The 27,209-nt window shown below is 39.5% G+C and overlaps 1 protein-coding gene and 1 pseudogene across 1 annotated transcript in view; both read right to left on the reverse strand.

Moving 5' to 3' along the window:
- Positions 1 to 27,209, reverse strand: part of SPOCK1 (SPARC (osteonectin), cwcv and kazal like domains proteoglycan 1) — an 875,982-nt gene that overhangs the window by 551,518 nt on the left and 297,255 nt on the right. The gene's annotated exons all lie outside the window — the stretch shown is intronic.
- On the reverse strand, positions 17,704 to 19,031 carry LOC138164007 (axin-1-like; annotated as a pseudogene).

Genomic DNA, 27,209 nt, shown 5'->3' on the forward strand with positions numbered 1-27,209 from the left:
TGGAAGGGAGGGCAGGCTGGGGGGGAGGGAAGTTGGAAGCGCCCACTTTTGAAAAGGGATGGGATCAATGTAGAGAATAGAACAAGTGGGAGGTGGGATAGGAGGGAAGGAAATATAGACAGTCTTTTACAATATATCTACTATGTTATTAGAAAATAAAAAAAAAAAGAAGCTTCTCAGTGAATAAAGGCAAAGGCTGCCTCTTTGCAAAATTACCCATTTTTCTTAGTTCTGCCCTTTGGGGTCAAGTAAAAATAAGGTGAATCCCTCTTCTGCATGGCAATCTTTCAAGTATTTGAAGGCTACCACATAAAGTTTTCTGCTGCCAAAAAGCCATGACCCAAGCAAGTTTCTCTCCAGCTCTATCCCACCCTGCTTTTTCCCCTCAAATATTAGCCTCCCAAGTAGCAAACTTAGTATCTCAGGGCCTCCACATCCTCTCCTCATAGATGGAATTTCCGCCTCTCCAAGTCTCATGTCCAGAGGTTGGAGATCTCCCTCCAACAATTCTTGCCAACTGGGCAGCTAGGTGGCGCAGTGAGTAGAGCACTGACCCTGAAGTCAGACGGACCTGAATTCAAATCTTTCCTCAAACATTTGACATTTAACTAGTATTGTGACCTTGGGCAAGTCACTTAACCCCAATTACCTTGCCTTCCCCCCTCAAAAAAAAAGTTAATTTGAGGATTAACCCTAAGCACATTTTGCAGTGCTACTTCTAGCCTTTAGGATTCCTAGTTACATCTCCATAATGATCCCTTTCTTGTGGTTTCTCTGAATCATTTGTCTCTGGGCCATTTCCATCACCATCTTCCTGGGCCCAGCCTGTGCCACACTCAGTTGGGAACCCAGTTAGAAATGTTACCGCAATCCTCATCTTGACTAAACTGAGACAACCACTTGGCCCTCTCCAGAGCACCACCGTGATATCTACTATTCCTTAGTGACTCCTGCTCAATTTCATGTTCAGTGCCTTAGTTCTGGACTTGGAATAATGGAAGCTTGATTCTGAAAGAGACTTTTAGAGAGAGTGGAACAATGAATTGGTAATGTAGCACAATGGCTAGAGTTCTGAGCTTAAGGTAAGAAAGATCTAGATTCAAATACTGCCTAAGATCATTTGACCTCTGACAAATCACCTGATCTGAATCTCAGTTTTCTCACTTATAAAATGAGGATAATAAATAGTACCTATCTCACATGGGTGATGTGAGGTCAAATTTAATTATGTATATAAAACATAAGCATACATAATTATGTATATAAAACATCATCATATCCCCAAATTTTAAAGATGATGAAATTAATGCCCAAAGAGGGGAGTGATTGACCCAAGGTCACACAGCTAATGAATGACAGAAGGGTTAGGACTTCAGTGTTAGTATACCTGGGTTTGCACTTCCCTATCGTTCTTCTAGTGGGGAAGCAACTGCCAAGCAAAACTTCGAGAATTTTGCAGCATCTTAGCTATGATGAGAAAGGGAAGGGCATAAGCATTTATTAAGCACCTACTATAAGTCAGGCATTGTGTTATCTCATATCATCCTCACAACTATGGACCATATAGGTGCTATTATTATCTCCATTCTACAGTTGAGAAAATGGAAGCAAACAGAGATTAAGAACCTGGGTAATGGAGTGGCTAGATGGTGCAGTGAATAGAGCACCGGCCCTGGACTCAGGAGGACCTGAGTTCAAATCTGGCCTCAAACTCTTAACACTTACTAGCTCTGTGTGACCTTGGACAAGTCACTTAATACCAATTGCCCTGCCTTCTCCCCTCCAAAAAGAAAAAAAAAGAACCTGGGTAACTGGAGGATGATGGGACCCTGAACAATAATAGAAAAGTTGGGAGGCAGAGAGAGTATGTTGAGATATTGAGTTCTGTTTTAGACATGCTGAGTTTGAGATGCCTACGGGACATCTAGTGAGATTCTAAAAGGCAATTGGTAATACTAAACATATTGGTGCTCAGGAGAGAGACTTGCATTGCATAAATAAATCTGGGAATCATCTGCATGAAGATGATAATTGAATGCATGAGAGCTGATGAGATCATCAACTAAGATAGCACAGAATGAAAAGAAAAGAGGGCCCAAGACAGAAAGGTTAATCAGTGTGAAATGGATGAAAAATTAGCACAGGCTACTAAGAAGAAGCAGCCAGACAGGAAAAAATCCAGAACAAGGAAGTATTGGGAAAACCTGGAGGAGAGAATATCCACAAGAAGGTGATCAAATGCTGTAAAAAAGGTCAAGAATGAAGACTGAGAAAGAGGTCACTGGATTTGGCCATTAAGAGACCATTGGTAACACTGGGGAGAACAGTTTCAGTTTAACAATGAGATCAGAAACCAGACTGAAGAGGATTTAGAACAAAGGTATAAAATATGTAATTCACGGTACTCCGATGCACAGCCTGAAGCAGATTAAAATATAATGGGGCATAGTTTTAAAAAGAAACAATAATACTAAATAATAAGTCCATGTGAGGCTCACAGAGAATTTTATGTATGGATTAGTGACCCCCATTTCTATTTCAGTCTGACACCACTGATTTAGAAGTGAGAGGAAAGGAAGTGGAGGCACCAGGTAAAGGCAGTTTTCTCAAGAAGTTTATCCATGGGGGTGGCTAGGTGGCACAGTGAATAGAGCACCACCCCTGAAGTCAGGAGGACCTGAGTTCAAATTCAGTCTCAGACACTTACCACTTATTAGCCCTGTGACCTGGGGCAAGTCACTTAACCCCAATTCCCCTGCTCTCCCCCCTCCAAAAAGAAGTTTATCCATGACAGGAAGGAGAGATAAAGGATGATAACTAACAATTCTGTTTAGATGAAAGAAGGGTTTTGTAATTCAAAAATTTCAAAAAACAAAAATTTGTAAAAAAAAATTTAAAAAATGAAATTGTAATTTCATCTCCATCAATGGAGATGAAAAGATTGAAAATAAAAAAGCCGGGGTGATAGTAAAGGTAATGTGGTGCCAAAGCTTTGAAAGCATATGGGATCAATGGGTTTGGCCTTGGCAAGGAGAAGGGCTCTCTCTCTCTCTCTCAGACATGAGTGAATGAAGAGATAGTGGGGCAAAATATCTCAGTGATATCAGAAGAAGAACAAAGGAGCAGGGAGAACTCTCAGCAAATGGCATCAATTTTTCAGTATAGTATAGGTCTTCAACTGAGATGGTTGTGGGGAGAAGGTGCTGTGGAAGGCTTGAAGAGAGATGACAAAATTTAGAATAACCTCTGTGGAGAATAGGGTAATAAAGAAATTGGGGAGGGATGGAATGATTGCCTTGCTACAGGTGTAATAAATAACATATTTGCAGTGGACCCAGGCAGCACATTCTGTGATTTCCTGCAGCTTTACTCAGCAGCATGTGAATAAGAGTAAAGGAGAAGGATAGTGGCAGCAATGTAGGTTGGTGTTTGGCAAAGTCAAGACTGGTGACAGCACAAGGGATCAGGGGTAAGGGATTCTAGAGAAACGGAACTAAGGGGTCAAGAAAGGGAAGGGAGGAGAATACAGCCAATGCAGTGGTGATGGCTTAGGAAAGGACTGAGGAATGAAGGGAATGGTGGTCACAATGAAGACAAAGAATAGGGTTAAGAGTTATAAGGCACACAGAAAGAATGATTAGGACCAGAGAAAATAATTCTGGGGTTCTTCATCATGAAAGGGGAACACTTACGGGTGACACTTTTGGATGTGATAAGTCTGAGACATCAATGAAACATCGACAGAAATTCTAAAGATCAAGAGCATCCATATGTAGATGAGGTAGAGTGGAAAAGCAGGTTGTGGGAACTAAGGAGACTGAGGAACTGAGATGCATCCAGTGGGATGACTGAAGAAAATGGGGATAGTGTACCTGGAGAAAAGACATCTTGGGGAACACAATAACTATCTTCAAATGTTTGAAGGTCTTTCTTTTTTTTAAATTTTAATTGATTTGTTCATTTACTTTTAGTTTACAACATTCAGTTCCACAGTCCCTTGAGTTTCAAATTTTCTCCCCCTCTTTCTCCCCGCCCCCGAAGGTCTTTCTTAAGAAAAAAGACATAGACTTTTTTTTCCTGACCCCAAAGAATAGCACCAGAATCAGCAGGCGAAAGTGATAAAGAAGCACATTTCCACTTGAAGAAATAAAAATTTTCCTAATGATTAGAGTTATTTTAAAGTGGAATAGAATGTCTTGGGAAATAATGGGTTCCCCTTCATAGGAAATGTTCAAAGATACATGGTCATTCATTGAGCAATTTTTAAAATAGATTCTTGTTTAGGTACACATTAACAGGGGTGGCTAGGTGGCACAGTGAATGGAGCACTGGCCCTGGAGTCAGGAGGACCTAAGTTCAAGTCTGGCCACGTGACCTTGGGCAAGTCACTTAACCCCAATTGCCCTGCCTTCCCCTCTCCAAAAAGCAAAAATAAATAAATAAGTAGGTGTACATTAACCTAGCTGTACTCTTAAATCCCTTCCACATACTAGTTTCTGTGACTGTGACTTGAACACAATATCTTCTGATTCCAATTCCAGCTTTCTTTCAACTACATTATTCAGTCTCTTTCACATTTATGAAGGTTACATATCAATTTTTGACCTATATTTTTGTGGGTAGCTTAACTTCCCACATTTATTATTAGTACCTGCGCATATGTATGCATAAGTGTGTATGTGTGTATATGTGTGTATTTGTATTTTTGGACCAGACCTATGGTTTAACTGGTGTGTTGAACACCTGATTAAGAAACCCCCTCTGAACAGAAAACTGTACTCTGCTGCAATTTACAATCTTAGAGAGTCACATAGTCAAAATATGTCCAAGGCAGGGTTTGACCTCAAATCTTCCTAACTTCAAGTCCAGGAGTCTATATCCATTATTCCACATTGCCTCTTCTATCTGTATATATGTATTCAATTTAATTTTTAAAATGTATTATATATACATGTGTATATAAAATGTATGCATGCCTATAGATAAATACCAATGAATCTATGCATTCATGTGTTGTTTAAATGAATATGTTTATAAATATAAATATCTAGATATGAATAGTAGCATGATATAATATTGGTCCTGGAGTTTAAAAAAAACAAAGCTAAAATGTTATCTCTTTCTTTCACTAGTTATGTGACCTCAAACAAGTCACTTAAACTTCCCTTAGCTTGAGTTTCTTCCTCCTTTAGTTGAAGAGGTTGGATCACCAACATCCCTTCAAACCCTAACATTCTGTGATTTTTAGGTTTATATCTAAAGATATTCATTATATATATAATATAAATATAAAGATATATATACATGTATATATAATACATTTTATTTCATGTTAATACATATCTATATATACACATGCATACATGAGTCTATAAATATATGTAAGTATACAGTTATCCACATGCTAAAAAAAAATAGAGAGATTCTTTGATAAATGAGTCTGACATTTAGTTTTAAGTCATGGAGGCTGTAGACAAAATGATTTAGAAAATAACAATATTCATGACCCAGCTCTTTCAATAAATAATCTACCAGTAAAACTCAGATAATAACTGACAATCATACTTGTACTATAACTAATGAGAAAACATAAACCAGTAAATGAACTGTTTCTATGCATTTGATCAATTACATCCCCTGGATAAACCAATGAAAAACAAATGCGTGCAGCTGTGGCTCAGTGAGCTAAAACAAATATTTACCTTTGAGGTTTACAATGAAATTTACATTTTATCTACAAATATTATGATATTGTGTCTAAGTACAATTTAAAAGTCAGGAACCTACCTCAACTTCCTGAATACGAAAGCATAATAAATGAGAAAAATAAAAGAATGACATCAAACAATATAGAAAAATGTGAACATTTTCCATAATTTCATCAAAATTTCACATGAACACTAATGAAGTCAGTAAACTCATGTCCCCTATTTTTCTCCTTAGATCACCCCCTTTACATAACTTAGATAAGATTCTATCAGTTATCCTGTAACCCAACCCAAAGAGAAAGTTGTGACACCAAGAATAAAGGCACAATTACATGTGTGAGTTTAAAAACCACTCTCAGGAAACAATCTCAAAATTCATATTAATGTAACAACCAATCTTGATTGATCTAATGATAAGGACTGATGAAACATATTTTTATATTTTCCCTAGAAACATATTTTCTATAGATAGAGAGGTAGTGGACAATGGATATGGAATGCTATAAATAAAGCCAGCCATGGTTGATATATCAATTCACTTTTCTGAACCATCTCTCTCTGTTACCAGGGAGGGTGTGATTATCATATTTTTATTATATTTTATTATAAGGGAGGGTAGCTACAGAAAATATGTATTATTTAAGCATCATTTAAAAAAAAAGAAAATCCCTTCCGGTTTTAAGTATAAGTATATATACATAAGTGCCACTACCTCCATATAACATTCCCCTAATTTTTCCAATGGCAAATGATTGCTTCCTTCTCTAAACTCCCATACCACTGCATGCCCCTTGCAGCACTTTGACATTATTCCTTGCAATCAAGTTGTTGGCACGTATCTTGTATCTCTGACAAGAATGGGGAACCTATATTTAGACTATAACCTCATGAGGGTAGGAATGTATCTTATTCATCTTTCTACCCACTGCTGTGCCCCTCCCACTACTCAAAAATATATGGGACATAGAAAATATGCCAAATACACTTGCAGCACCAACACAATATTCATAGAGCCAACAGCAACTGTAAATATGCTGGCACAGTTCTCAATCACAAAATCTAACAGATTCTCCATATAGAAGTCAGAAGCAAAACATTTATTCAGACTCCAGAAAACCAAATCCCAACACCAGAAAGTCAAATCCACCAGAGAAACATAGAAGCTAATACACCACAATGGAAGCAGAGAGCTCACACCATCCTTTAGCCTTCCCACAAACCAACAATCACAAGCCTAGTTATCTCCCTGGGTGTGTCCTCTCCTCCCTCCAGCTCTAACTGCTCTGACTCCCAGCTTCCTGTGGACTCTGCTCCACCCTTCAGCAAACTCCTCCCACCACAGGCTCTATGTGATTACATTCAGCCTTTTAGGGGGCAGGGAAAACCTTCCAATCAGGGAAGGTTTTCAAATTCCCTTAGGGTTATTAAGGGGCAGGGAAGATCTTCAAATTATCATTACCATTACAACACTTCACTTATATTTGAATATGTAAGATTAGATGCTGTAGAAAATACTGCCAAATGAGAACATATTGTCCTCACCTTCAAGGAGGTGTGAAAACAATCTAAAGGTAAAAATGTTAGCTCCATCAGGACAAAGAGACAATCTTCTGGCTATATTTTCCATCCCACTGGTACCTAGACAGTGGGCCAATGGCTCATAATAGGTGGTGAATATACACTTCAGGTGAACTAATTGGATAACTGCTATGGGAACAGTTTGAAGTGGAAGAGCATAGCAGAAAGAATAGGAAACATAGTTAGGAATAAGCATGGTGGTTGTGAACACTGAGGAGATCAGCTTAACTAACTAGAATAGAAGAAAATAAGTTCCTATGGGATTTAGTAAGAGGAGCCTGGAGGTTATTTGTTTTTATTGTATTGTTAATTGGACCTGAATAACATGCTCCACAAATGCAAATACAATATGAAGCAAATATCAAAATAAAGCCACAAAATTTGAACTACTCATATTCTAAATAGATAATAATAATATAGATAGGATTTTTTTTCTAATTTTCTAATCCAACTGCAGTTTCTATTCTCCTCTTTCTAGGTTCTTAGAAAAAAAAAGTCTGCCTAATATTTTTCGTTCCTATAAAAAAAAAAAACAACTATTTTTACCCTACCTCAAGTCTCTTTCTACTCCAATCTATCTTCTTATAGCTTACAGATTATGAAATGATTTTCCTTAAGTGTAGATTTGACTATGTCATCCTCTACTCAATAAAATCCTCTCTTTGGCACTTAAAGTTCTTCACCACTGGGTTGCTTATTTTATTTTCAGTTTACTTAAACATTACTCTCCTCCACTCACTGAATGGTATAGACATCTGGCCTAGCTGCTACTCTTCACAGTTTTGTCTTTGCACTGAACTGAATTCTATGCTTAATATTTTCTCTCTTCTTGCTCCAAACTCTCTCAAAGCTCAAGTCCAATGCCATTTACTCCAAAAGGCCATTCTGATCCATGCCCCCCCACTTCTTGTGCCTTCCCCTCCAAAGGTTATATGTTATTTGATTTATACTATGTTATATGTGTACATCCACAAATATACATATATTATACAAACACATATATCTCAATATGTGCACTTGTTTCCTTGAGGTCAGGTACTCATTCCCTTTTATTTCTGTAACTTCAGTACTTAGCACAGTGCCTGGCATAAAGTAGGTACTTAATAAATGGCTGTTAATTAGTTGATTAACTAATTAATTGTTTGATCAATTGACTCATCAATCTTCCAGAGTCTTTGCAAGACAGAGCAATAATAGCAGTCAACTCTCTAGTCCTTTTTGCATTTCATTGACTCATTGAAGAAAAAGCTAGACAGCAAATCTTCCATATTTGTTCCTTCTGCCACAATGAATCAACTTAGTTTTTACATAAGCATTAATTCCTTTCCCTCCAATGCCTTCCACTTCCACTTACATCCTTCAATCCTATGTTTGTCATAGAATCCTAAGTTCTTGGAGGTGCAAAGGTCACCAGAGATCATCTCATAAAAACCCTTCCCCACCCCAAAGCATGAATCCCTTTCTGCAACATCCCTTGAGAGGAATTCAGTGGAAGGGAAATAGAACATCCCAGGCATGGGGCACAACAAGTACAAAGGTGGAAAATGTGGGACTTATGGTGGGAGGGCAAGAGTCCTGTTTAGCTAGAATGTGGAATATTAGCAAAGCTATAGCATTCAATAAATTAAAAAAAAAAAAGGTAGGAAGGTACAGAGTTGCAAAAGACCTCTCCTAGTTCCTTCAATTAATCTTCATATGGCATGATTTCTAGTACCTTCACCACCCAGGTCACCCTGCTCTGGATGATTTCTAGCTTCTCAAAAACATCCCTTCTAAGGAAAAAAAAAACACATCCCTTTGAAAATGGGGTGCCAAGAACTGACCACAGTCTTCTAGATGTAATCTAACTGTAACCTGGCTAGATGATATTGGAATGTATCTTGGATAGTGATCTACTCATACAATGATTTTTATTTTGTTTGGGTTTTCCTGCTTTTTTTGTGTCATGTCTCATGTTAAATCAAGGTCCCCCTCGAACCAGCTGAAAGGACTATTTTACTTAATTCCACTTCAGCATCGTTACTATTGGGGTTCCTGAATTGATCCAATTCTTTCTGACAGTGACAGTGGCCACCTACTGCTATTGTTAGGATTTGACCCAAAGATACTTCAGAGCTAAAAACATCCAGCTTTGAAGTACAAAGTTAATTGTTTATGTGCTGACTGAATTTAAGGAAGTTCCTTAGATCTGCTCCTCAGAGTAAGGAAATGTATTTTCATGCTTATAGTACATAATGAACTAATCTTGTAAAAACATAAATACATTGCGACAATCCAACTTGCAGCCAGTCCTATAAGCATGCTATGAAAATTGTGCGTGCCTTCATCTCATGTTTAAATGAAGCGATAAAAAGGATCTATTTCTCTAGCACCATAATGGATTGCCAAAGGACACCAGCAATGGGGCTGCTGTAGAAACTGAAGTGTCTAATTCTCATGTTCCTGGGGTTAATTTTAAAGTATACCCATGGGTAGGTGGAACACGATAGCATTCAGCCAGCTAATGCTGTTTCATTGGTCAACATGCCCAGCTGTATAGCCTCAAGGTATTTAACAGAATGGTCACTCATATATATTTGACCTGTTTTTTCTCAATCAACCAGTGCTTGTTGAGCTACATGCCAAACACTGTTCTATGTACAAGCAAAGACAGCCTTGGGCATTTCTTAGAAGCCTCAGGAAGAAATATATGATAATGAAACATTTATCTGCCTTCTATGAAAGCCCATGGTCCTTCAAGAGGCCACCCTTTGGAATGGGCACATTATTCCAGGCTCTCACTGCTTCTCTAGTCCAGTCTTGGGATACTATGGGTGTCTGGTCCCTCATACTTCAGAGCAACTCATAATGTGTGTGTGTGTGTGTGTGTGTCTGTGAAGAAGATTGTGAACCAGGATTTGGACTGGCCAATCAGAGAAGGGAGAGGAAAGAGGAAGAAACGCCAAGAGTCAAGTCACAGTACGGGAAATATATACAAAATGTATGTGGTCGTAAGTTAAGGAGACAGCCGGAAGTGGAATTCAGGGTTCACTTTTGAGGGCAAGGACTGTCTTTTGTCTCTTTTTCTATCCCACATGCTTAGAAGAGTGCCTGGTACATGGTAGGTGCTTAATAAATGTTTATTGATTGACTGAATGAATAGTCCCATGAGGACTAGAGGATGCTGACCTGCGTCACATTGCCAATCATCAGAAGCCATGAAAACCTTGTCACCTCTCCCCAAGAAGCCAGGCTAAGCCTTCTTTTATAATCCAAGAATGAAGCTTAATAAATTCATCTCTTGATATTTGTGTCTCTCCTAGGATTTTGATCAGATATTTGTTTTTCTCTTAACCATGTTCTGCTGCAGTTATCTGCAGGTATGTTTTATTTCCCCTATTTGGCTACAAGTGCTATGTAAAAAAGAGATTTATTCATTTTGTTTTCCCTTCAGAGCTTAGGAAGGGCATTGCACACAATGAATGCCTACAGAATGGTTGACCTAAGTGTATACATTCAATTCTATTCAACAGACACATAATTTCAATGAAATAAAACTGCAAACTAATAAGAAATTGGCCACTTCTGGATCCTAGGATCATAGATTTCAAACTATAAGGGACTTCAGTTATCCACTAAGTCCACTCCCACTTCATTTTACAGATGAGGAAATTAGGGCTAAAAAAAGGGATAATTGAGTTGTCCAAGGTCATAAAATTAATAAGTGGCAGAGCTGAGATTTGAACCCAGGTGATCTAACTCCAAGTTCCCTTGCTCTTTCCACAATCCCACATCCCCTTCTAAGTAGCCAGAGTCTTTCATGACCCTAAAGCATGTAAAGAGACTAAATTCAGAGAGCAGACCTAGGTTTGAATTCTAGCTCTGCAAGCTCTATGTCCTGAGGCAACTCAACCTCTCTGAGACTCAATTTTATCCCTGATATAAAAGAGAAAATAATATCTCTTCACCTACTTTACAGAGTCCTAAGGATTAACTAAGATAAAAATACTTAAAGAGTTTTATAAACCACAAAGTACCAGGGAGGACAATTAGATGAAGATAAAGAAAAGCCTTGGTTGCCAGTGAGGTCCAACCTCTCTTAGAATCCTGCCTCGGACACATTCTTCGACCTTGGGGAAAATCCCCTTACCTCTCCAGACCTAGTTTCCTCATTTGTAAAATGATGGGATTAGACACCATGTTCTCAATGCTTCTGGCTAAATCTATGATTCTAGGATCCTATGACAATAACAGCAGCTAAAAGGAACTAGGGACTGACTTTAGCACCTTCAGGTACAGAAGGAATCTATGAGCTAGAAGGAACCACAGTGCCCACTGAGTCCAATCCGAACCTGAACAGTAATTCCCTCTACAGCTTCTCTGACAAGTGATCCTCTAGTCTTTCCTTGGAAAACCTCCAAAAGGGAAAGAAACCACTACCTCCCAAAGCAGCTCATGCCATTGTGGGACAAAGAAAGGAAATGGCAAATCCATCCTTCCACTGGCAGCAGCCTTTAGTGGCATCTTTCCCAACTACTCTTTAGAAGGGAAGAGGCTAAACTTTGTAGGCTTGGGAGGGAGAGGATCAGCATTAGCCATGTGGTTAATAAAATGGTCATGTAGTCTGTAGTGATGGATGGTTTGTGCTCCAATTAATGAAAGTGAATGATTGCTCAGGCATTTCCTTTTGGAGGAGCTGATGCTACACATTTGATAGGACCAAGAAGCAGGAGGTTCTCTGCCAGAATTCCCATAATAAGAACATATAACATTTCTATGGAATTTTAAGGCTTGCAAAGTGCTTAGAATGCTTAGCTTCGATAATCCTTACCCAAACCCTGGAATCTAAGTACTATAGCTGTTATTATTCCCTTTATCCAGGTGAGGGACTGAAAACCTGAAAGATTCTGGGCCTTCCCCAGGGTTACAAACCTAGTACATATCTGGGGCAGACTGAAAGTCAATCCTTCCTGTCCCTAAGTCTAGGACTGTATCTACCAAGTTCCCAAGGTATAATAACCTTTGCATACACAATTCCCTCAGCTAGGAGAATGATTCTTTCTCCACATTCCTATACCTATCCTGTAAAGCATAATACAAATGAGCTAACTTTCATGAAACCTTCTCTGATCCCCTTTTTGGTGACATCTCACATAGTACTTTGTTATGCATTTTTAAGATACATATCAGGTATTACTGATTTTTTTCTAGGTTTTGTCACCCTCCACCAAAATATAAGCTCCATGAGATCAGGAACTATAGCTTTGGGGCTGCTAGGTGGCACAGTGAATAGAACACTGGCCCTAGAGTCAAGAGGACCTGAGTTAAAATCCAGCCTCAGACACTTAACACTTAGCTGTGTGACCTTGTGCAAGTCACTTAACCCCAATTGCCTTGCCTTCCCCCCTCCAAAACAAAACACAAAAAAAGAACTATAGTTTCTCTAATTAAAACACTGTGTCTCTTCTAGCAGACATTAAAATTATACTGATGTGCACACAGTAGGTGATTGATAAATATTTGTTGAGTGAATTACTTCATTTTAAAGAGAATCTGGGTGGGATGTGTTTCTCACATCACAAAAGTCATCTAGTCAAGGGCAGGCCATCCCAATAGTTTACAAAATCATATTATTACCATGATGTCATCAAGTTGCTATTATGTTCAAGTCACATAGTGGTAGCATTAAGCACTTTTTTTTTTGAGGAGGGAAGCCAAGGCAATTGGGGTTAAATGACTTGCCCAAGGTCACAAAGCTAGTGTAAAGTGTCTGAGGTCAAATTTGAACTCAGGTCCTCCTAACTCCAGGGCTGATGTTCTCTTCACTGCACCACCTAGTTTCCCCCATTAAGCACTTCTTAATCACCTACTGTCATCATTACTATCGGATCTGAGACTGAATTGGCAAGAGGACAAAGTATCAGAAGCCCTTGGTTCTGTTCCAGCTCTCCTGCTAAGAGGCTATTTCATCCAAAGCAAGTCTCTTCTTCATTGTTGGCTCCCATTTCTTTTGCCTAATAAGGGTGATAATAAATTTATAAGATTTAGAACTATTAGAAACCATCGAGATCATCTGTTCCAATCTCCTAATTTTACAGAAAAGGAAACACAGGCCCTGGGTAACTAACTTGCCCCTTGTCCCTGTTAACTAGTTCTAAGGTGAATTCTGGGTTTCTCAGATTTCCAAACCCTGGTCTGCACGACATACCTCAATCTATTTCTCCCTCCAGCATTCAAGCTTTCCCCTAGTAGCTATTTCAGTCGCTCTTGGGAGATAATAGCAGTAAGACAAGTTACAGTCTGATTGTTTCTGATAGAATAGCAGTGCAGGTGTGATCCCATCAACGTCCATGCCTTCCTTTCATCAGGAGAGAGATCCAGTCTATTGTGAAGTCAAGGCCAGGATGTTCCCTAATTCCTTTAGATTCCATCTACAAATGAGCCTGCAGGTCTCTCAAAGAAATGGCCTACTTTCATTATGGGAAGAGAAGTTCCAATCAGCTGCACTTTATCTTCCTTACTCTTTGCTCTCAGATTCCTCTATTTCCCAGGGGATATATCTCAAATGAGCTTTGACTTGGCTTTTAACAATTCCTTAAATACGGAGTCCTTTGGCATGTCTTTCCTTCTTTTATCTTTGGAAATTAAGCTCCTTGAGGGAAGGGACTGTGTAATTTGTATGTTCTGCTCTGCACACCAGAACAGCTGCTGGATAATATTAATGTCATGAGACTAACGAATGATGACATTTTGCTCAGTTTTGAAGGATTTCTTTGATTATTTTTTTTTTTGCCTTTTGGAGGGCATTTGGGGTTAAGTAACTTGCCCAAGGTTACATGGCTAGTTTTTTTTGTGTAGGTGTTAAGTGTCTGAGGCCAGAACCGAACTTGGGTCCTCCTGACTCCGGGGCGGGTACTTTACTCACTGACAGCCACCTAGCCGCCCTCAGGATTTCATTCTTAATCAGGTAGGGGGGAATAAAGAATTATAGCTCATGGTTCAATTCTTTTAAAATATCCTCAGGGTAATATTATCAGAAGAGATCACTTACATGGTAATGAAGTATACAAAGATTAGGATATTTATTTCTTATTGAGTATTGCAGGGAAGGCTGGAACGACACACACTATTATTTTTATGCATTTTTTCATTTATTATTTGGGGAATTACAGGAGTATTAATAACAGTCAGTCCCTTCCAGCTCTAAAATCCTATGATTCTAACTATGCCAAATAATAAATCAAACATGGCTGAAAGAAGTATAAATAAACCAGGAGCAATGTTCTCAGAGGCTGGAGAGCCTAGGCTTTGCCATATGGAACAAAGGGCAGTGTAATGCAATACACTGCTTTTGCTTTGATATTTTGTGCTTCTAAATTTCCAGGGTCCAATAAGACTGTGTAAAAAGTAGTTACATCCTATATCTTAAAATTTCCTGTTCTTCTAAATAACTAATGATGAGAAAATCAATATTGTAGAAGATAATCTAAACTCTTTTAACACAATGCCTAGAGCTGTGGGCTACAAGAAAAAAATCTCCCAGAGAAATGAACAAAAAGATATTAGAGAATTATAGTTTCAGAGCTAGGCAAGATAACCTAGGGGTTATCTAGTGCAACTCAATCATTTGTAAAGGTGAGAAAACTGAAGTCCAGAGATGAGAAATTACTTGTCCAAGGTCACAAAGGTAGTAACAGGCAGACCTGAGATTCAAATTCAGTTCCTCTTGATTTCAAATCTAGTGCCTTTCTGTTGAGGTTCAGGGAAACAAAAATGTTGAATATTAGGGTGTAGGGGTGTTCAAGACCCCAAAATACCAACATACTGGGTCCTGCTGAATGAATTCAACTCAAGTCTTCTTTCAGTCAAAGTAAAACAAAGTTTATTAAATATTCGCCATAATTAAGTAGCCTGAGTATCTGTGACCCTTATATTGGACAAGCGGGCCAGGACAATCTGACACAGATGGAGTTTGTGTTAGATTGAATTCTCAGACCCTTCATGGAGGCAAGATGGATCTTATATACAGAAAAACTGTGGAGGATTTAGGGGTGCTCTAGGGGAGGAGTTTGGGGAGGATCTTGAGGAGGAATCTAAGGAAGATCTTTGATGGGACTGAGGTCAGGGATTAAGGGTGGGAAATAGCTGAAGGCTACCCAGGAGATGACAGACAATGGAAGGCTAGGCTAGTTTGAGGGTAACAGATTTGGGCATAGATATTTTGATAGGATCAAGAGTAGGAAGTAACTGGACAATAGAGGGCCAGGCTAGGTTAAGAGAACAAAGATTTGGGCCTATAATGAAAGGCTTATGCCTTCAGACAAATGCCTCATCAAATGGGAAGATTCAATTGGAGCTCAAGGGGTTTTCCAGAGCCCATATCCCATCATTTCCACTGTACTATGGAAATAAAGGAAGTCATGTCAGTCCTGTCTATAGTCTCTGGCTTTCTACTCCAATCCCTCACTCCTTCAAGAGGTTGCTCCACCTGCCATGTTAAATTATAAAACCTTTTTAAACACTGCATAGTCCACCTCTTTAAGAAAAAAGTATATGTCTGGGGCAGCTAGGTGGCACAGTGAATAGAGCACCAGCCCTGGAGTCAGGAGGACCTGAGTTCAAATCTGGTCTCAGATACTTGACACTTAACTAAATGTGAAACCTTGGGCAAGTAACTTAGCCCCATTTCCCCTGCCTTCCCCCCTCCAAAAAACAAAACAAAAAGTAAATGTAGATGAGTGTATGACTATATGAGTGGGGGACACTGTGGTGAAAGAGTGATTAACTTGGAGTCACAGGATCTGAGTTCAAATCCCAGCTCTTGGCATTTACTATGTGTATAACCTTGGGCAGTCCACTTCCCCTCTCTGAGTATCAGTTTCCTCAGTGGGCCCAATCAGGTAACTCCTGAGGTCCCTTCCAGCTTGGGATGAGGACCTTATGATAACGTGCAACCATTCCACCTTCTGCGTAGGTTGGGATGCCTCCTAGATGAAGGCCAAATTAAGGAAGCAGAAAATAACAGCATCACCAATAAGATACAGAGAGAACAATGATATGGATACAAATAAACACTATCAGAAAGGGAGCATTCTGTAGTGAATAATCAGCATCAGAGTCAGAAAGCCCTAGATTCAAGTGCTCTCTTGAAAGACATTGGCTGTGTGACTTTGGGCAAGTGACTTAATGTCTCAGTGTTTCAGGCAACCTCCAAAGACTAGATTGTAGAACAGCTGCCAATCTGAACTGGTTGAAGAAGTTTTCTCATGGAGGAATCCCCCATCCAGGTGAATTCATAGGTTCAGAAAAGAAAGAATCATTTCATCAGCACCAGGACGATAAACACTCTATAAGAGGCATTAAGGTGCAGCAGGTCAGAGAGGGCATGGACCCAACACCCCTTCCCTTTTATCTCAGGACTATCTTGCTCATCCATCCTGTACTTATAATGGCAGATTGGGGCTTAACAAAGGGTAGCCGCTGCTATGACTCACTCGTTTGGGGTGCTAGGGATGACATTACCGGGGCAAATAAACTTCTACACCTGTATACTATAGCCCTTGAGCATTGACTAGTGTCAATTTAATAAACTGACTTTAATAAACCTGCCAATATAAACTCCATTAACTCTTTTTGTTTTGACACTGGGATTATCTTCCTTTATTACAGAATATCAAAAGTATGAGCTTAAGTAAACAAGGTCATACTTTCTAATACAACCATACAACACGAGGTTACATAGAAGATTTTGCATATAGGCAGGTTCTCAAAGGGGAATCTTCAACCCCATGTGGTCAATGCTGACTCGAAAGTGTCTATAGGGTCAGAGCTGTTCTGAACCCTCTGAGTGGCTTCAGTCTCAATCTGTTCATTTGGTTTCATCACACAGTGGTGATGAATGTGCTGGTAGACAGGTCTGTGATGGTATCAGTTGGCTGCATGCAGCTTCATTCCTGACTCTGTACTGTGCTTGCTATAGTCAGGAGATCCTGTACCCAGTGTACCTGGAATCTTAGCTGCAGGACCATTGTCTGAGGACTGTGGCTTTGGGGAATGATGGCCAGATCCTAGGGACTGGCAACCTGGCATCTTCATGACATGTACATGCTCATAAAGGATGCTCTCAGGATTTTCCTTGTAGACATCTTGGTTCTCAGTACAGCCCATTTCTGCATAATGGGGAGAGAAATAATACAAAGTCTGCACAGAAGACAACTTGTGACTAGCTACTCAAGGATTAGTAGAGGCATTTGCATCTTTGCTTTCTCCCTCTGCTTAGACATGTTTTAGATTCTCCTCTAATTTCTCTTTCTCTTTTTTTTTTCTTTTGCTTTTTGGAGGGGGGAAGGCAGGGCAATTGGGGTTAAGTAACTTGCCCAGGGTCACACAGCTAGTAAGTGTTATATGCCTGAGTCTGGATTTGAACTCAGGTCCTTCTGACTCCAGGGCCCGTTGCTCTATTCACTGTGCCATCTAGCTCCTGTCCATTATACATCTGACAAGTTCTGCTTCAAAGTTCTGTGGTTCAATAAGGATTTCCTCCGGCATTTGGTAAATACAAGGAATGCGAGGTAGATGTAGTTGTCCAATGTCTTTGACATTTTCCTATATCTCCCTTCAATGCTACTTTTGGGTTCTGTAAGGTGGCACTCCATCTCTTTTCATCCAGTGGAATTATTGTACATGTTTTCTCACAAGTACTCCAGGAAAGCAATGCCTAATGTGCCAAAAGATTTATACACTGCTTTCAGTGAGGGATATTGCATCAGTATCACTGGACTTACTCTGCTGTCCACTGTCATTAGCATGGTTGGCTGGGGCTAGGGCATAACCAGAATTGACCTAGTAAAGATTGGCAAGTTCCCTCCATGAAACATGCCTGAATCCTCTGCTTTCACTCACTATATGTACCTCCTATTTGATGAGGCCCTCTGAAGTGTTGTTTCCATTAGCACCTTCTGAGTTACCCTGCTAGAAGGAGACAAATCTCTGCCATTGATATCTTCTATGTCTTGGTCACACCTCCACTCCTCATCCTCATTCTAGGGGGGCAAATATCCAAGAATATCTTTCCCTGTCCCTGAGACAGGGTTCTATTCACTAAAGATTTTAGGGTGTTCCAAATCCTTCCTTGTATATTCCAAATAAATATCTGATTTAAGGAACAAGAGGTCCATCATGGACTGGAGCTCAGTTTGGACCTGGTCAGACATGTCAGGATCAATATGTTGCTTTGTGGCACAATTTTTTATGAAGCTCTTTGTAACTGATTTTGTCTGACAAGACACAATCCCATTATTATCAAGAATATATTTTCTGTAAATAGCTTTTGCCAATTTAAGTCTCTTTTCCTCATTGAAGTCACAGGCTCCCAATTTCCTAAAGCCACTGAAGGCAGACTGGAGGCCCAGCAAATCTGCTGTCTTCTTGGTTTAAACAAGTCCTAAATAGGTTTATTGCATCTTGATCATCCAGCAAAGAATACAACGACTCAGTCCATTTCAAATATGAGGTTGTAACTTAAGTACTTCCTTCAGGCTTTTACCCAAATCCAGATCTGATCTCCTTGGGGCCTGCTGTGGAAGTTTCACTTTAAATCCCATTGCCTTTCACCAAATAGAAGCCGTGGCTCACTGGCCTGAGAACTGTGGAAACCAGTTCACCCTCCTCACCAGGAACTAGGGGTCTGGAAACATCTTCAGTGAAGCTCCCAGCAAGGGCCAAAGGAAAACCCTGTTCTTGGACATTCATATCTGGACTCTGTGTTTGACAAAGGGCAATAAATGTAACACCTTAATCTCAATATGCCAGTTCTTATAGTTCCAAAATGAATTAATTTGTCCCACAGGGTGGTTCTAGGTCTGGGTGCAGGCACCAAGACAGGGTGGAAAGGCAGCAGGCTGGGGCACAAAGCCAGAGGCCTCGCTGTACTGTACCAACCATAGAGCCTGCAGGCCTACCCACACTCTCACCTCTACTTCCATGCCCTTCTAACTCCTAAACAAAACATTTACTGAACAGAATGCAAAGTCAGTGATAATATAGACTTCCACCTGTAAAATGGTGATACAAAGGTGACAAAAGAACAGAGTGTGTGGGGGGGGGGGGAAGAGAGGAAGGGAGACAGACAAACATAACTGTAGCAAGGTTTAAGGGACATGTGTGTCTGAAGCAACTCAGAACGCTGTTCTATAGACAATGACATTCTTTGTTATATGTAGGGACAGCAGTCACTCCTCACTTCTCTAGTAGCTTCTCCATTCCAGATGCTCCTCTTCTGGGCTTCTCTGTTCTCCTGCTAGGTGGAGGCCTGTTCAGGTTACCCCTCTTCTGGGGGTGTGTCAACAAAAGTAGAAGGCCTAAGTCAAGGATCTGCAGAGCTTTTCCAGGTCCCTCTCCTTAGTTTAGGTCTGGGAGATTTCCTTTGCTAATGCAGTAGGTAGGCATGGATGGAAAAGGAAAGGTAAAGAGGTAAAGCCTTACTCCTGCAGTGAGTTCTTCCAAGTAACAAAATCAAGGACTTTTCTTCCTTCTGTCAGGTCTTTCAAGGATCGGGTGCCTCTTCCCAGACCTAATCAGAGGTCTCTTCTGAAGTCAGTTCTCAGTTCTTGCTCATTTCTGATCACAAGCTCAGATATTCAAGTCCAAAGCAGCACCTTTTTGGTGAGATAATATACTTTTATCTCATGGTAATGTAATAGTAATGGAATTTGAAGATCCCTTTGTACAGGCAAACTAGTTTCAAGTTAATTATATGAAACCTCTGTTGAGAAACAGAAGGTATGAACCCCTGTTGCTGATGGAACAGGAAGGGCCTAAACAGGGAGGAGCTAATACCTTATATAAAGAAAAGCACCAGCTGAAGACTCAGAACTTCTTGGAGCAAGCCCCGGGGAGGCTGAGGAGGAAAGGCCCAGTCTGGAGAAAGTGATTTTGAGAAAGGAGCTTCTTCCCAGAACCAGCCGGAGCTGCCAGAGGAAGCATGACTCTGGTGTCAGTACTTTGTCTGTTTATTTGGGGTCTATGTTGATTTCACAGGCAGAAAGTGATTTTGATGAGGATGCCAGCATGTTTATGAATGTCATAGTGGCTTTGTTAAGCCATGTCTTCCCAGGAACAGAAACTATGAAGGACTGGAGGTAGACTGGACACTGTAAGCTTCCATATGGAATGGGAACTGGACAAGGAATTGGGAGCCGTCTGCCTTTGAACTGCAATGACAGTTTGGTGGATTCAGGTAGGAACTGGGACATAGAAGAGGAACCATGGAAGCTAAAAGCCTAGCTAGAGTCAAGATGAAAAGACTTCTCCTTGGGTATTTAATGCTGACTGATGAGACTGTAACTTACTTGTGACCTAGAGTATGGCCTTTGTACTTTCCACTATACCTTAAGAGGGTACCGAGTAGTGACTGATGATATTGTAACTTGATTGCACCCCATGGGTGGAGGACTTTGACCTCTGTACTTTGTGACTGAATTAAGGATTTACTAAATGAATATTATCTTTTTCTTAAAACTATGTGACCACTTTAGTGATAAGTTGTGAAGTTAAAATATTCTGAATGCTGTACTTTTTTTTTCTGTGAATGTTTTGTCTTAGTTTGTTATTGAATAGAGTTCATTATGCTGTGTAATCAGAACCTTGAAAGCTGTTCACAACAGCAGTTCTCTGGAAAGTTGCTCATGTTTGGCTTTACAGGTAATAAACCACAATTCTCATTTTGTCCAGATAAGTAGTAAGGAGGCAGTATGTCTTTGTTTCATACTCACCAGTTTTAGAAGTTAGAGTTTCATAGCAATTAACCTCAAAATTCTCATGCCAGTCTTATGCAAATTATAGGATGGGAAACAGGACACTTTAACCTGAGTTATGCCCTGAGTATGTACCCTTTCTCTATGGACTGCTTTCTCAGGGATTCTCCCACAACTGTCCTGGTTTCTGCTACTTCCCTTTGCAAAACTGTCCACAACTAAAAGGGTACCTATTATAGGGGAAAGACTGTTGGACTTACATTTCTATCTCAGCTTAAACACTCACCAGGTAGGTGTATGACTATAAGAAAAAAAAATACTTAACCTTACGGAATCTCAGTTTCTTCACAAATAAAAAGGGACAGTAGTATTTGTACTGCTTATATCAAAGGACATTTGTGAAGAAGCCTTACTAACCTTCAAATGCTATATGAATGTGAGCTTTTACTTCTTCAGAGATAGTGACTGTCTACCCAGTATCAAGAGAATTGGATGATTTCATGGGAGGAAAAAAGAAAAGAAGCATCAGTCACTGTTTTAACAAACACAAAAGTTGTTTGAAATTGTTCTCTACTAAATCAGTTTGATGATATCACATATACACAATAATTAACTCAATTACTCTTACGAGGTCGCTCAAAAAAAATTGGTAAAAGGAAGATAGACCTCAACCTCATCTTAAAGAATAAGAAACTGGGACCCAGAGAGGTTTAGTGACTTATACAGAGTCTAAGTAGTGTGGTACTATGAAAAGAACTCTGAACATAGATTGTAAAAAACCCGGCTTCAAGTTCAGGGTCTATCATTCATGACCTATTTTACCTAGTATAGATCCCTAACTTCTTCAGAATTCAGTTCCATCATACGTAAAATTAGGCATCTGGACTATGTGTGTGTGTGTGTGTGTGTGTGTGTGTGTGTGTGTGTGTGTGTGTAAACCTTGGGTAAGTCACTTAACCCCGATTGTCTTGCCCTCCCCCTCCCAAATAAATGAATAAAAAGGAACATACTTATATGCTTGAACTCAGAAGGCAGAATGAGGAACAATGGGAGCAAGCTGTAAATAAATAAGTTCAGATGTCATGTGGATGTATCAGGGGAAATGATGAGAACCCATTCCCCCTGTGCTTTGGCTAGGATATACCATATTGAGCATTTATGAGCTGAGCTGACCTTCCCGTCCACTTCTACTGACCCAAATGGGCTCTGGCTCAGCATTCAAAGTCTAGGTACTTCAGGATGACATATTAATTCCGTTTTCCCCATGTCAACATAAGGGGAAAAGTGATTCTTTAAATGAGGACCTGATTGGTCAGCAGGCCAGAAAAAGTCACCTGTTGTGGAATCATTTTTCAGTCACACCTAACTCTTCATGAGCCCATTTGGGGTTTGCTTGGCAAAAATATTAGAGTGATTTGCCATGTCCTTCTCCAGCTCATTTACAGATGAGGAAACTGAAACAAACAAGGTTAAGTGACATGCCCACAGTCACATAGCTAATAAGTGTTTGAGGCTACATTTGAACTCAGGTCTTCCTGACTCCAAGTCCAGGGCTCTATCCACTATACCACCTAGTTACCCTATGAGTCACCTACTCATAGATTTTAATAGGACAACTTATTTTATTCTCTATCTTTCCATCTGCCAAGTATGGGGGAATTTTGTGAAATGTTCTGTCAGACTTCTTGTGGGGGTGTATGGGGTGGAGAAGAAATACTTCTCCAATCCTAGATCCTATATCAGGTGCTCATGTCTGGCATCTAAAGCACTTAGATGGCCTTGGACTTCTGGGGCCAAACAGATCAAGGTTGTTTCCTCTTCCACATTACAGGAACTATGTGAGCCTTAGTTGCCATCTCAAAGCCCTGGCTGCCCCTCTTGCTTTGTGTTTCTTCCCCTAAGCACAGATGATCAAATAGTGATTTATACATTTCCAGCCTTGGAATTGACCTCATGGGTTCCAAAGGTTGGGAACTCCTCTGTGTCTCTCAAAGCTGAATGGCAGCACAAGTGGTTTTCTACAACTAGATAAACCTAAGCAATGCCCAGAAGTCATGGATATTGAAGGACAGTGTAGAATCCAGTGACTATTCAGCAGCCTCACTAAGAATGCCATGTTTTAATGTTTTAGGTATTAACATCCTGGGATAACATAATTTACCATATCATGTTTTAAGTCTTTGTCCATGTATGCTTATGCATAATTTGTGTTTTAACAATTTCTTTAGTAGCTAGGGAAATAAGTAGTTTTTTTATACCTGACCTACCCTGTACAGGTAGTACCTTTATTATCCCTTTTGGAAAGATCCCTTTCGGAGAGATTAAAATTAGCCAAACCTAAACTCTATGTGATTTCTCCCAGAACTCCAGGAGAGCAAGGGAGGTAAAAAAAAAATAGGAAAAAGAACTTTATTCCCTCTCCCCCACCAACTCTGTCTTGGAATAAACTCCAAGCTGGTGGTCCTTAATTGGAAATAGTCTTCCTAGCTTCCCAGGCCTAATACTGGTCAGTTGTTATAAAAACCAAATCTTCCTAACAATTAAAGATGTCTAAAAATGGAATAAGCAGCGTTTGGAGGTAGTAGTTCCACCTTTCTGGAGGTTTTTAAACAAAGACTAGAAGATCACTTGTCAGAGCAGTTGTAGAGGGAATTATTGTTCAGATACAGATTGGTCTAAATGGATACTGAGGTCCCTTCTGTCTCAGTGATTCTAGCATTCTGAGAAATGGAGGTGTGACTAGAAATGTTTTTATAGAACAAAAACACTTATGAGTCCCTGTAATTACCCAGTTTCCATGTTGGCAGATATGATCGCTTGTTTAATTGTTTCTGGCACAAGCTAACTTAATAAACGATGAAACACTGAAAAGAAGGAGGAAGCTGCTACCAACCAGGCACTGGTATTGGCCAGAAATAAACAAAAGCTTTTGCACAAAGCTCTAAACAGCAATCATGCATTTACCAAGTAGGTGGTGACAGCCCCGGCTACAAACCCAAATTGGAGCTCGATTTAATAAGGCATCTGCAGCTCTGCACCCCAATCTAATTTACTCTTGAGACACACAAATCACATAGCCAATCAAAGTTATCTTTCCTGGTCTGCCTGCTGGAATTATTGGGGAACAGAACCCTGTGGGCCATTATAGCATTTGTGTGGTATATCCTTTTCCTGCCTCTCATTTTTTTTCAAACCCTAATTTTTATAACCTAGCTTTGTCCTGAGATTGGAAATGCTAACTAAAAGTTAACTTTAAATATTTACCAGATGATTTCCCATGTCAGCATTTCAAAATGGTTTTCTTTAGATGCCTCTCAAGATAAGCCTTACAATTAGGAATTTGAAAAAATGAAGTCCTATGTACAAAAAAGCATATCTTTTGGGTTCTACTTAATTGCTAAATCTGGCCTTTTCTCAATCATACTCTGAAACATTCAACACCTATCTATCCTCTCTTGATCTTCCTCCCTACCTATTTTGTTCACTTAGTAACTTTTTCTGGATCATCATTCACATCATGCCATCTAACTGTAAACATTCCCCAAAGCTGGGTCCCATTTTCTTCAGCTTCCTCCATTTTTTTCCACTTAGTGGCTTTATCAGCATCCATTGATTTAATTATCATATCTATGCAGATGACTCTCAGATCTATATATACAACCCTTGTCTTTCTCCTGAGTCAGTCAATCAATGACCATTTATTAAGTGTTTATTATGTGCCAGGCACTACCTACTGAATATTGGAAATTTCTAACTGGATATCCCCACATATTTCTAATGTTATATCTCAAAATCTTCATATCCAAAACAGAACTCATTATATTTCCCCCAAAAAATTCTAATTCATAATTTGTTTATTTTCTTTTTCTTATTTCATATTTCTGGTGAGGTACCCTGGTTTGCAACCAAAGTAATATTTAACTCCTCACTTTCACTTATCCCTACATATCCAATCAGTTACCAAATCTCATATTTCTACTTCTGAAACATTTCTTCCATCTGTCTACTTCTTTCCATTTATAAGGTCACCACATTATTTCAGAACCTCATCACTTTAACCTAGACTATTGCAATAACTTTCTTATTGTATTTCCTGTCTCGAGAGTCTTCATATCTTGGATCCATCTAACATGGATCCAGCATAATTGTAGGGGCTCATCAGCATCTTTTTTCCTATGAAAATGTCTTCAGTCTACATACAGTGGCCAGTTTGATTTTCAGAAGCCACAGGTCTGATCACATCATCCCTCAAAAAACTTCTGTGATTTCTTATTATCAGTAAGTTCAGATCTAGATGCCTCTGTCTGCCATGTAAAACCCCTATTTGGTTCCAACTTTTCCAGTCTTATTTGTATATTACTACCATTCATATTCCTTATAATCCATAGTCCTCCATTTCCCTGCCTTTGCATCAGCTGTCTCCAAGACGAAATTCTATTCCCTCCTCACCTCCACTCTTACAATTTCTAGTCTTCTGCAAGACTCAACTAAAGGATCACTTTTTTACTAAAGGGATTCCTGATCTCCCCCAACTGCAAATGCACTCCCCTGTCACCTTGTATCTAATTTGTATATATTTTCCATATACCTACATATGAATTGGTTGACTCCCATATAGAATGTAAGTCCACTGGAACAGAAAAATCGATTTACTTTTTTCTTTACATCTCTCAAACATGGAACAGAATGGATGCTTAATAAATCACAGCATCATATGACCATATAAGTAGGACTAGAAGGAACGTTAGAGGATAATTAGTCTAACTGCCTTGTTTTACAGATATTAAACTGAGGTTCAGAAAAATTAAATGTCTTGCCCAGAATTAGACAAAAAGTTACAGTGGTACTTTAGGGGTTTGTGGGCTCACTGACGGATGAGATTGGCAAACTGAAGTGTGCTCCAGTGCAAAGAGCACTGGGTTTAGAATCAGAGCCTCTGGATACAACCCCTGGTGCTGTCGCTGTTTCCTATGTGGCTTCAGTGAAGTTACTCTCTTTTTCTGTAGCATGAAAGGGTCCTCCAGAGGTTCTGTTAAATCTATAACTATAGTCCTATGGTTCCAATTCATGATGCTAATATAGCTTGAGATTTAAAAAATATAATAACAACCATTATTTGACTCTGTGATCTGGGCAAGGTCTCTCCTTTTTCATTGGCAGTGATAGTTTCTCACTCACTCAGAATTCCCTAAATGATTAAAATCACAGGTCAAGGCAACCAATAACAAATAGTAAGAGGAAGAGTAATAGCAAAGTATTAATTCTCTCCAAGATACTTAGAAGAAAAGATTTTCCACATACAGAGATCAGGCAGGGGAGGAGACAGAAATAGGAAAAAGTACAAATCATTCCTCTTTTCCTGTCTGCTACCAGAGCTATACTAAGCATGCTTGCAGTAAACTTATCAAGAATAAACCCATATCCCACCATTTTTGTTCAATTACAAAAAGTGTTATTTTATCCAGCAGGACAGTAGTCTGTAGAATGCAACCTATACAATAATCATAAAAGGAAACTGACTTGTTCCAGGGCCATTTCTATATGAATACCATAAGAAAAAAAAATTCCTTAAAGAGATGATGTGGATCACCAATAGCAGCAGTTAACACTTCAGGCCTCTAAGTTTTAGAAAGTCCTTTATTACATCTTGTTTGAGCCGAAATACATGATACTGAGTGATGGATGCTTTAAAAGAAAGAGTAAATGGCACTCTGTACGTGAAGGCTAAATAAAGTGTCCCTTAAGCAATCACATTACTTGGAGCTTAATGCAGAGATTCCAGAGCTGGAATGAAATTCATGTGGGAGAAATTAATTTCTCATTACTCTCCAGCCCATCCAACTATCTGGCCACATCCTCACTGGAATACCTACATTAGCTCCTGGTAGAGCTGGCACTTGTGCTATCGTTGGGAACAGACTGAGGAGGAAACAGGTGATACTTTTCTAACAAGATGATAATGCTGGAAGAAATGTTTATTTGAGGGAAGGAGGCCATAGTGGTTTTATGGTAAGAGTCACAGTTCCCTTCCTCAGTAGCTCTAAGAACTCCTCAAATAGGCTGAGGCAAAGGAAATTTCTTGCTTAATTCTCCAAGTTCCTACTAGGTATTGATAGATCTACTCTGACAAGATTTTGTTATCTCCAGTTTCTACCCTTATCATGCTTTCATGTGGCAAAGACAGAGTGGG

The sequence above is a fragment of the Petaurus breviceps genome, unplaced genomic scaffold, assembly GCF_028583685.1.
Source record: "Petaurus breviceps papuanus isolate PSGF00001 unplaced genomic scaffold, PetGlider_PUasm1.0 189, whole genome shotgun sequence".
NCBI classification, from domain to species: Eukaryota; Metazoa; Chordata; class Mammalia; order Diprotodontia; family Petauridae; genus Petaurus; species Petaurus breviceps.